Raw genomic sequence first — 11,143 nt, forward strand, 5'->3', positions numbered from 1 at the left:
GCCACATGGAAGTGACCCATCCTGAGAATTCTTAGAATTCATTGAGAAACCAACAATTAGTGGCAATATATGTCCATTCATTTTATTTATTCAGCCAACATTCAACGACAGGCCAAGGTCAGCAGGATGCTAGTTAGAGATGCCACCATGAACAAGATACCTGCCCTCATAAAAAGTAAAGTCTGGTAGGGAGAAACATCAGTCAAATAATTCTACTTAAATATATATGTATACGTGTGTGTGTGTGTGTGTGTGTGTGTGTGTGTGTGTGTACATTTACAACTACCATAAGGACTAGGCAGAAAAGGTATACAGTGCCATAAGGCTGAAAATAGGAAGAGGATTTGATACAGGGGGAGGGGGAGAAGTCAGGACAGTGTCCTAATGAAGTGTGTGATTCTGTGTAGTGGGGATGGGGGGAGGATGCAGGGAAGGAGTGAGGGAGTGGGGGGCTGGGGGCAGTGAGAGCAATCCAACCCAGGGAGCAGCAAGAGAGGGCTGTGGAGCTAGAGAAACTGAATGCATGTCAGTGCATCTAGATCTCTGAGAGCAAAGCAAGCAAGTATTGGGGACGAAATAAAGCCAGAAATATAGGCAATGGTTAGATAAAGAAAAGCTTTATTTATTTATTTTTTTACTTTTATTAGTATTTATTTTATGCTGAATTTACTCCTGGACCATAAATTTTTTTTTCTTCAGTTTCTTCTGGGATATCTTTTTCTTCTGTGCAGCTTCCTCTTCTGTTTTATGAACAATCAGCTCTTTCTCAGGAAGGATCCTCTCAGTGTGGTGGGGAGAGCTCCTGTATGGGGTAACACGCCCATGAGCTCTGTAAGTTCCATGCTGCATCTTGGGAGCTTTGTTCACCTGGATGTGCTCAATGACCAGAGAGTCTACATCTAAACCCTTAAGCGCTGGGGCTGACCAGCAGACCCTGAGTGATGGATGAATGGATTACTCTGACACACATTTCCGTGAAAGAGAGGGCTAAGGGGCTGCTTGGCTATAGGAACCAAAACAGCCCAATTTGCCTGCCTCCTTGGGCTTTTACTGTAATAACATCTTGAACTAAAATTATTAGATACTATCAGTAGGATAAGCATCTTTGAGAAATCACATGTGTCTGCAGTGTCCTTTAAGCAAAGACATCTAATAAGTAAACATAAAGATTCCAGTAAAACACCCAGGGGCTTAGACTTGTTTGGAAAAGTCAAGGCAGCGTCTGCCGCCTTCGGCAAGGTCCTGCTAGAAGCCCCTGACCTTTCAGAGATTCCTCCTTACAGATTTTCCAATCAAGTCTCCTGCTTCCCCGAACTTAAGTTCAGCATTGCTCTCTGCATTTTTAAGCACATGCAGCAAAAATTCAGCACTCTTTTGGACCACCAACCCTACTGTTTGGCCTGAACACACCTACCGACTCCACCATTGTAACAACGGAATGGCACGCACTGCTTCTTTAAAGTTACATCCTTCAGCTGCCTGGTGACTTTTCGAATATGCATCCCCTTGATGGCCGGGGCAGTTTCACGGGTGTTCTTAAAGTGAACACGAAGATTTGAACCTCTTGATTTGCAAGATTTTGTGGGTTTTTCTGGGTCAAGTGAATAGTGAACCATTTTCAGAAGTCACTTATGGCCGCTTTGGGGAAGAGCTATAGTTTTAATTTTTCAATTCAGTTGACATTCCATGTTATATTAATTTTGACATAGTGGTAGACATTTTTATAACTTATGAAGTAATACCCTCAATAAGTCTAATACCTACTGACACCATAAGTGTTGTTGACTAGATTCCCTGTACTGTACTTTACATCCCTGTGAGCTTGATAGTGTCCTATCCAAGGAGCAGCAGGGGGACACTGAAAGGCAAGAAGCATGTTTGCATTTTGAAATCCTCACTCCGATAGCAGAGCGAGCAGAATGGTCTGGGAGCAGGTAGAGGGGACTCAGGGTGACTGGCCAGGAGTCCCAGTGGGGCTGATGATGGTCGCGATGGAGACTCGAGGTAGCATCCAGTGAAAGTACCCGTCACTTTAGAAAAGCAGAAACTCCAGAATAGCCCTTAAAATACTGCCAAGTCCATGCAATCGGTTTCCTCTTGAATATTGTGAAGCTGCCTGTTGCATGTCACTGATGTTTCTTTCACTTTTCTTCTCATTCTGAAGAAGGACATGTCAGCTGAGATCCCCCCAGCGGGGCACCAGGGGTGAGGGAGGGAGTTTGGTGCTGAGTTTTCAGACTGCGGCAGGGAAGGGCGGAGCCTTTCTATACCAGGCTTTCCCCCACATGCAAAGCGGTAGGGCAGACACAGCCAGGCGTCAGGGTCCCCACATCTTCATGACCGTCCTTTTCTACTCAGCCACCCACTGCATGGCCCAAACTTCATGCTTTGTTCTCCCGCACTCCTGTCACCCAGGCATCATAACCTGCTCTGCGGAAAGTATCCGATACACAAATTCTCACTAAGATGTGAAGGAAAAGTTATAGATGACTTCTACCAAAGAATATGTAGGTTTTATTTTATTTATTATACTGTGCTATGATAGAATGGACCACCCCAGTAGCCCCTGAGGCTAATACACTTCTATCACAATTACTTTAGCAAACTTGGTTAGTTCCCCTCACTTTTGCAACATCGTGCAAAGGTAGAATATGTAGGTTTTAATGCCTAAAGAAATGAGTCTCTAATCATGGAAGGCCAAGCATTAGTCAACAGATGGAGAAAGTATTTGGGAAGGCAGAATCACATCGTTTTGCCCTGAAATTACACTACCTTACAGTTAGCCGTGCTTTTTTATAACTTGCCTCTCTTACAACATGTGAGCACCAGAGGTAAGAAAAAGAAAAAAACAGAAGGTAAAGAATTGACCAGTTTCCCACAAATGGACTGAAAAGCACGTGCCCCTGTTCACAGGCCTTCCCCAGCTCTACTCCACACCCTCTTTCTAGGAGGTTGCATCGATTTCTATGGTTTAAATGTAACCTGTATGCTGGCAATTCCGGATTTATCTCTTTTCTCCTGACCCTCCTCTGAGCTCCGGACTCCTCCATCCAGCTACTTACCCACCTTCTCTGCTTAGACTTCTCACAAGCATTTCAAACTGAACATGTCCAAACTTTAACTCTTTTTTTTTAAATCTTCACCCAAGGATATTTTTTTCATTAATTTCTAGAGAGAGTGGAAGGAAAGGAGGGCAGGGAGAGAGAGAGAGAGAGAGAGAGAGAGAGAGAGAGAGAGAGAGAGAAGCATCCATGTGAAAAAAATGCATCAATTGGTTGCCTCCCACACGCACCCCAACTGGGTCCGGGAATTGAACCTATAACAGGTACATGCCCTTGATTAGGAATCAAACCCGAGACCCTTTGGTCTTCAGGCTGAAGCTCTAGCCACTGAGCAACCGGCCAGGGCAAACTCTAACTCTTAGTCCTAGCACCAGCACCACCCAAATCCAGACTTCCACAATGCAGTAAATGGCAACACCATATGCCAGAAACCTGGGGTCATCCCAGACTGCCCCCTCTTTGTAGTAGTTTCCTGTGGCTGCCATAATGTATCACCACAAACTTGGTGGCTTCAGACAACAGCATTTATTTCCTCATTGTCCTGGGGGCCAGGCACCTGGAAACAAGGTGTCAGCCGGGCTGCGCTCCCCACAGGCTCCAGGGGAGAATCCTTCCTTGTCTGTCCCTCTTCTGTTGGCTCCAGGGGTCCCCTGAGCTGCATCACCTCAGTCTCTGCAACTGTCTTCACATGACCTTCCCCACTTTTCTCGGTATCTCTCCTCTGTGTCTCTCATGAGGACACTTGTCCTGGAAGGAAGGGTTTATGTGGATAATCCAGGATGATGTCATTTGGAGATCCTTAACTTGATTACATCTGCAAAGACATTTTTTCCAAATAAGGTCACGTTCTCAGGCTCCGGGGATTAAGACATGGACGTATCTACTGGGGGCCATCCTTCAATCCACTAAAGTCTCTATTACTCCTCATAGACAACCCACCCATAAGCCCTGGAGAAGTTACCTTTCAATTGTCTCTCTCAGCCAAGCCCCCCACATTCGTTGCTATGAAGATGCTAATGCTTCATTGCTCTGATCCCGATTCAAGTTGCCTTTGTCTCTCTTGAGCATTTCTGCCATGGCCCCTATCAGCAGTGGTCTCCCTGCTTCCACTATGGTTCATTCCCTGTAGTGCAGCCAAGAAGAGTGGCTTTAATCAATTAATTATGTATATAAATAAAATCAGGCTAAATCTCTTACCTGCTTAAAAACCTCCAGTGCACTTAGAAGTTCCTTTGCACGTAGAACACATTCCGGTGTTCTCCAGCCCCAGCTCCCTTCCCCAGCCTTCCCTCTGGCCCCTCACGCTAACAGTGTTCTAGCCACATGGACCTCCTACTAATTGTTCAGAGAAGGTGCCCCTGGCTGACCTGTGTGAGAATGCATTCTCTGCGACTCTAACATAGCACCCTGACCATGACTGTCAAAGCATTTCTCAACATGTGATTCATTTACCAGTTATCACCCAGCTCTTCACAGCAGACTTTTTTAAAATCTTTTTTTTATTGATTTCAGAGAGGAAGAGAGAGGGAGAGCGGTGGAAACATCAGTGATGAGAGAGAATCATTGATGGGCTGCCTCCTGCAAGCCCCCCACCGGGGATCTAGCCTGCAAACCAACATGTGCCCTGACCGGGAATCAAACCGTGACCTCCTGGTTCATAGGTCGATGCTCAACCACTGAGCTACACCTGCTGGGTTCTCCACACTAGATTGAACCTGCCTGAAAGTAGGGACAAAACCCAGGTGAGCACAGCACATTGTAGATGCCCAATACACCTTTATTAAACAAATGATTGAATTAATTAATCAATGGTTCCCATTGACTATGGAAGTAAGAAGAAACCTTGCCTGGTATTCCAGGTCCCTAGCCTCTAGTTCCCACCCACCACCTATCCTGCCTCATATGCCGCTTCTCCTTGACAGGAAGCTTTGGCTCCTGCAAATTCCGTCTTCTTATCTTCCTCCCCTCTTTGACTGATGCCATTTTCTCCTTTTGGAATGTCTATCCTCTCTTTTTGCTTACCACTTGTCTTAGTTGCTTTTCTATGCCCAGTTCACATCTCTCCTCCTGCAGGAAGCCCTCTGTCATCACTCCACCTACATTATTCTTTCCCCTCTCTCTGCTCTCTCCTGAGCTGCTTGTACCACAATATCACCGCCTCAGGTGATCCTCACTTACGTCTCCAACTGGGCCAAAAGGTATAAGAGCAACCCTCTGTTTCACACTTCTTTGGATTGACCTGGCTAGGAATGGAGACATTGAAATATCCTGGAAACTAGCCACTGGCTATTTTCTAGTCTCAGTTCTGCCCACAACTAGTATATGATGTCAAGCACTTTACCTCACCTCTGGAGTTTATTTTCTTCTGGAGTTTTATTTTTCATGTGTAAAATAAAGTGCTTATGCCTGGCTGGCATGGCTCAGTGGTTGAGCATCAACCTATGAACCAGGAGGTTCCAGTTTGATTCTCAGTCAGGGCACATGCCCGGGTTGTGGGTTTGATCCCCAGTGTGGGGCGTGCAGGAGGCAGCCGATGCATGATTCTCTCTCATCATTGATATTTCTGCCTTCTCCCTTCCTCTCTGAAATCAATAAAAATATATATTTAAAAAGTAAAGTGCTTAGGCCATATTGCTTTTAATAATCAATCAATTTAACAAATCTATTTCAGAAATGGGTATAGAGATTAAGTTAGTTGTTATATAAAGAATTTAGATATTAAGAATGAAGTCTCTGGCACTTAGAAAATACTCAATAAATGAGTTGCTGATTAGTTCTTTTTTTTTTTTTCCTCCCAGCAAGAAAACTGAGGTTCAGTAATTTGAACAAAGTAACACAAGGTCAACAGTGGGTAATGACAAAACCCCGGTCCTCCAGCTTAAAAAACCCACACTGTCCCCCTGTCTCTGGGATAATAACAATCACCTTACATACAGGGATTTTACTTCGTATCTGTTTTCATAACTAGTATCTCATTTCATCCTCATACCTATTCTGTTAATCAGGTATTATTATACCAATTTTGCACAGAGGAAAAGTGAGGTTCTGAGGGGTTACATCATGTGTTGAAGGTTGTACAACCAGTAAGGAGCTAAATTAGGACCACACCCCAGATTTTAGCCTCAAAACCTAAGATATTTCTAATATGCCACAGGCACTACAGCAAGGACAATTAATGAAGTAAGCTTTTAAAAATCACATTTCTGCCAATAAAATCTTGCACTAAAAGTGCACCAATGGTTGCTTATCATAAACTTAGAAAACCTAAGAACAATATTTAATGGATTTAAATAATATTTTTACATGTAGGTGATTTTTCTGCTATCCCACTTTAGTGTTCTTCCGAAACCGTCCAGGGCTCAGTGCAGTTCCTATTAATACTAATGGGAATCGCACACCCTGGTTTTTCACACAGAACACACCTAAAGCACTCAACCATGCAAGAGGCAGAAATGTGTGTTGTCACATAACTAGACACACTGCTGCCCACTGGCACTGTCTGCTGCAAGCTTCCTAACTTAAACCATTTCCCCCCGTAAACATATTTTGAAGTTTGAGGAGATCCAAAAGGCGATGCATTTCAGGATCCATCCCAAATCCAAAGGGGGGAGGGGGGTTTAGAAAGCTTTTATGGTTTGAGTTTGGTTTAGTTTTTGTGTTTTAAGCTAAAATGACTTTTTAAAAGATTTTTAATTGATTTTTAGAGAGAGAGGAAGAGAGAGGGAGAGAAACATCAATGTGAGAGGGCAACATTGACCAGTTGCCTCCTGCAAACATAAGGGATTAGTAGTATTACTGCCAGCTGAAGGTGAACTTCAGATAAACGCTCCCATTTGCGAAGTACGTATGTGTGCATGTCCTGCCACCTAGTGGCCACACAAAGAAGTCATCTTTAACTGCTCCTGGTATTAAAATCAATGAAGTGAAACAATATTTTTAGAACTTTGAACCAATTCTCTCAATCTATCCAACTTCTTATTAATCTTTACTCAGTCTATCAATATTATATCAATAATGCAGCAGAAAAACTAGCAGCAGCGGGTGAGAAGGGCAATCTATGAATAAGTATGGACTATGTTAGTTGATGATGATTCTGTGAAGAGCAACAAAGCCGTAGGGATAAGAGTGACTGGCAAGGTGGTGTGAGTTCCACCGCAGACAGGGTTGTCAGGGAAGGCCTCTCAATAAAAGACCTGAAGTGAAGGGGCAAAGCATGCAGACATCTGGGGGGCAAGAGTAGTTCAGGCCCACGGAACAGCAAAGAGGTCACTGGAGCAGAAAGGAAAGGGCTGGCAAGGTCAGAGAGGCGGTGGGGGTACCAGGTCAGTACAAGTCAGGGTTAGAAACTTACACTTGACATGGGGGTCTCTCAGTGAGAGAAGGGAAGGCACTGGCAGGTTTTGAGTAGTGGAATGACCTAACAATTCTGAGTAACTCTCTGACGAACAAGATAAAATACCAAATAACCTGACAGACAAGTTTAATGGAATGCCCGGGGAGAAATAGTTCCCATAAGAATGTAAATTTTCAGAAGATTTATGGAAACAGCTCTCTGAAAGGAACTCACAGGAAGGATTATAGAGGAAGACTGCATAGCGTCTTTACACCGAAACAAGTTAAATCAGGCAAGCCAAAGCTATTTTTACTCAACATTGTGTGTTTTTATATTTAAAAAAACTTTCATAGCAATGGTGCATAAATTCTCAAGGCACTCGTCAATGAAGAAATTAATATTTACTAAACGTCCAGGTTACCAGAAGCAGTCCGTATGTTTTACAAGGCTCTAACCTGAAAATACATCTGTGGAGATAAAACACATGCACATAAAAGATAACAATATAAATTGCGAAGGAAAGGCCACATAGCATTTAGGAGAAGGGGCTGTGCTTATGCAGGAGCCACGGAGGGACACCCGTCCATCAGGAACTGAGGCAGGAAAACAGGGCAAGGGCAAGAGAGGTGGCCTGGGTCTAGGACAAAATCTAAGAAAATCAAAATGCTATGCCCGAGGTTATAGACTCACAGAATTTGAGAACTAGAAGGAATTCACCACAAGAGGAAAAAAATGTAACTATGCAAGGTGACAGATGATAACTAGACTTATTGTGGTGATCATTTTGCAATATATTGAATCATACAAATATTGAATCATGGCCCTGGCCAGGTAGATCAGTTGGTTGGAGCATTATCCTGATACTCCAAGGTTGTGGGTTTGGTCCCCTGTCAGGGCACATACAAGAATCAACCAATGAATGCACAAATAAGTGGAACAACAAATTGATCTCTCTCTCTCTTTCTCCCTCACCCCCTACTCTCTCTCTCTAAAAAGAAAAAAAAAATCAATAAAAAACAAAACAGCCCGGCCATTGTGGCTCAGTGGTTGAACGTTGACCTAGGAACCAAGAGGTGGCAGTTGGATTCCTGGTCAGGGCACATGCCCGAATTGTGGGCCAGATCTCCAATAGGGAGCACAAGGAGGCAGCGGATTGATGATGTTCCTCTCTCATCGATGTTTCTATCTCTCTATCCCTCTCCCTTCCTCTCTCTCTAAAAATAAATAAAAACATTAAAAAAAATATTGAATCATTATGTGTACAACTAAAACTAATATAATGTTATATGTCAATTATATCTCAATTTAGAAAGAAAAAAAACTGGAAGTAAAGTTAGAGATGGTTAAAGTCAGAGCTCTTGTTTTACAAAAGAGAAAAATTAAATCAATCAAATGTCCACTGGTTAGTGACAGAGCTGAACCAAAAACAAGGGCTCCTGAGTTTCAGCCCATTGCTTTTGCCTATCACCACCGGGAAAATGACCGTGAGCCTATGGAATTCTTAACTTTATTAACCAGGTTGGAATGGAGCCTCGTGGTTAGAAGACGGGATGCAGGCCTAGGAGCTAGCCCAGGGGTGGGCAAACTTTTTGACTCGAGGGCCACAATGGGTTCTTAAAATGGACCGGAGGGCCTGAACAAAAGCATGGATGGAGTGTTTGTGTGAACTAATATAAATTCAGAGTAAACATCATTACATAAAAGGGTACGTTTTTTTTTCAGTTTTATTCATTTCGCCCAGGGCTGATGGTCAGTAAGGTGGGAAGAATTCAATAGGTGTGACATCGGGGAAACTGGTTTCTGCCTCCACTGCCTGGAACAGAGCTCCTGCAACCCTTGTAATCTCCTTAGGACCTAAGTGATAAGAGTTCTAGGAGCATCTTTTGTTCTAAAATTATTCTTTAACCCTGAAACCCTTGTAATTTCCTGGGTGATAGGAATGTCTTTGTTCTACTGAGGCTCCTGGATGAGGACTGATGACTGGAAAACCAAGCCAAGCTTAGAAGTTTGGAATTTTCAACACGCGTTTCCCCCCAGCCCCCACCTCCGCCCCTCCCCCCATTCTCCTGAGAAGGAAAGGGGGCTTAAAATGGAGTTAATGATCAATCATGCCTATGGACAAAGACTCCATGAAAATCCCCAATGTTCAGGTAACTTCCTGGCTGGTGAACACCTGGAGGTGCTGGGAGAGAGGTGTGGCTGGAGGCATGAAAGCTCGGAGCCCATTCTGATAGATCCTCCCTTCCCCCAACTGGTGGGCGGAGTATGACATAACCTGCAGCCCGGAAATACCTGAGTGACTAACCAGGTACCTTATATGGACTATACATTGGACCACCAATCCACACCTGCCAAATACCCTAAGCCCTTGTCCTATATGGACAAGGCAGTAAGCCACCAATCAGTGTGCGCCGAGTACACTAAGCCCCCACCCCTTCCCATTCCGCCCCTCAAAAGGTGTGCCCACCCCTGCACGTGCTGCTGTTCTCCCCTTGTGAGACAGCCCGGCAGGTCCTTCTCCTCTAATAAAGCCTGTAGTCCTGGTTTTCGGCCTCTGTCTGATCTTTCACATTCCCCCAGCCCTGACCCTATGCATCTGTCATCCAATGTTCACCTGCATCCTTTATCATACCCTTTTATAATAAACCAGGAAAGGCAAGCACATTTCTTCCCTGAGTTCTGTGAGTCACTCTAGCAAATTAATGGAACCTGAAGAGGGGGTGTGAGAAGCTCCGATTTATAGCCAGTTGGTCAGAAGCACAAGTAAAAACCTGGGCTTGCGACTGGCATCTGAAGTGGAACTGAGCCCACAACCTGTCAAATCTAATGCTGGTCTGGTAGTGAGACAGGCCAGTAAGCCCGGACAAGTGGAATGGGGAAACTGAGGCAGGTGGTGTCCAAACTGGCAGATACAGAAGGTCCCCTCCCTAGAGATAACATCTAGGCCTCAGTTGTGTTTCAGCTCCCGACCCAGAAAAGCAGCAAAACCAGGGGGTGACACCAGGACCAGCTGCGATGACTGACAACCCCCTGCCCTAACACTGACCAATCAGTGGAGACCACAACAGAAGGAGCACACCTAGAAAACTGATGCATATTCTGCTAAAACCCTCCCCTGAGACCTCCCCTAAAATTTCTGCCTGCTAGGGAGGGATAAAGGCCTCAAAACAAAGGACCCAGATCTCACTCTTACCGCCCCTGCCCCCATCTCCTTTCCCCTCTTCTTCCCCCACGGGCATGACTCTCCTAAACTCTAAGGGGCCCACGGGACTTGGAACCAGGGGAGCCATGGGCAGCCCCAGGCAAGGCCCCCTTTCCCTGACTTCCCAGAGAGCTAAGGCAGTCCAGCCCAGGCTCTCCTGTTGCTCCTACGCCAGGGGTGGGGACCTTTTTTCCTGCCAAGGGTGTACCTGTCACTTTTGTTCTAGAAAGAAATTGGTTTTGTTTTTATTTTCTTCCAGGTTTATTGAGACATAATTGACAGATAACGTTGCCCAGGTTTAAGGTGTATCACATAATGGGTTGATGTTCTATATACTGCAAAATGATTACCACAGTAAGTTTAGTTAAGATCCATCCCCTCACCTGGTACAAATTTTTTTTTTTTCTTGTGAAGAAAGATTTTAAAATCTACTCTCTTCTGTTTCTCTAAATTTCTCAACAACTCGGTCAGCTCCCTAAACTCCTTTCAGAAGCCCTTTTACTGTTTAGATTAGCGAGGGTGGATTCTGTTCTTCGAGATTAGAGA

At 44.5% G+C, this 11,143-nt stretch overlaps 1 non-coding gene and 1 pseudogene across 1 annotated transcript; both read right to left on the bottom strand.

The window, feature by feature from the left end:
• Nucleotides 1–666: 666 nt before the first annotated feature.
• On the bottom strand, nucleotides 667–1,616 carry LOC106697883 (annotated as a pseudogene).
• A 913-nt stretch (nucleotides 1,617–2,529) lies between these two features.
• LOC111826921 lies at nucleotides 2,530–2,665 on the bottom strand. Its single transcript, XR_002830374.1, has one exon. It is a non-coding gene; the product is annotated as a small nucleolar RNA SNORA66 (small nucleolar RNA).
• Between the last annotated feature and the right edge of the window lie 8,478 nt (nucleotides 2,666–11,143).

This window comes from Myotis lucifugus, unplaced genomic scaffold, assembly GCF_000147115.1.
Source record: "Myotis lucifugus unplaced genomic scaffold, Myoluc2.0 scaffold_110, whole genome shotgun sequence".
Taxonomy (NCBI): Eukaryota; Metazoa; Chordata; class Mammalia; order Chiroptera; family Vespertilionidae; genus Myotis; species Myotis lucifugus.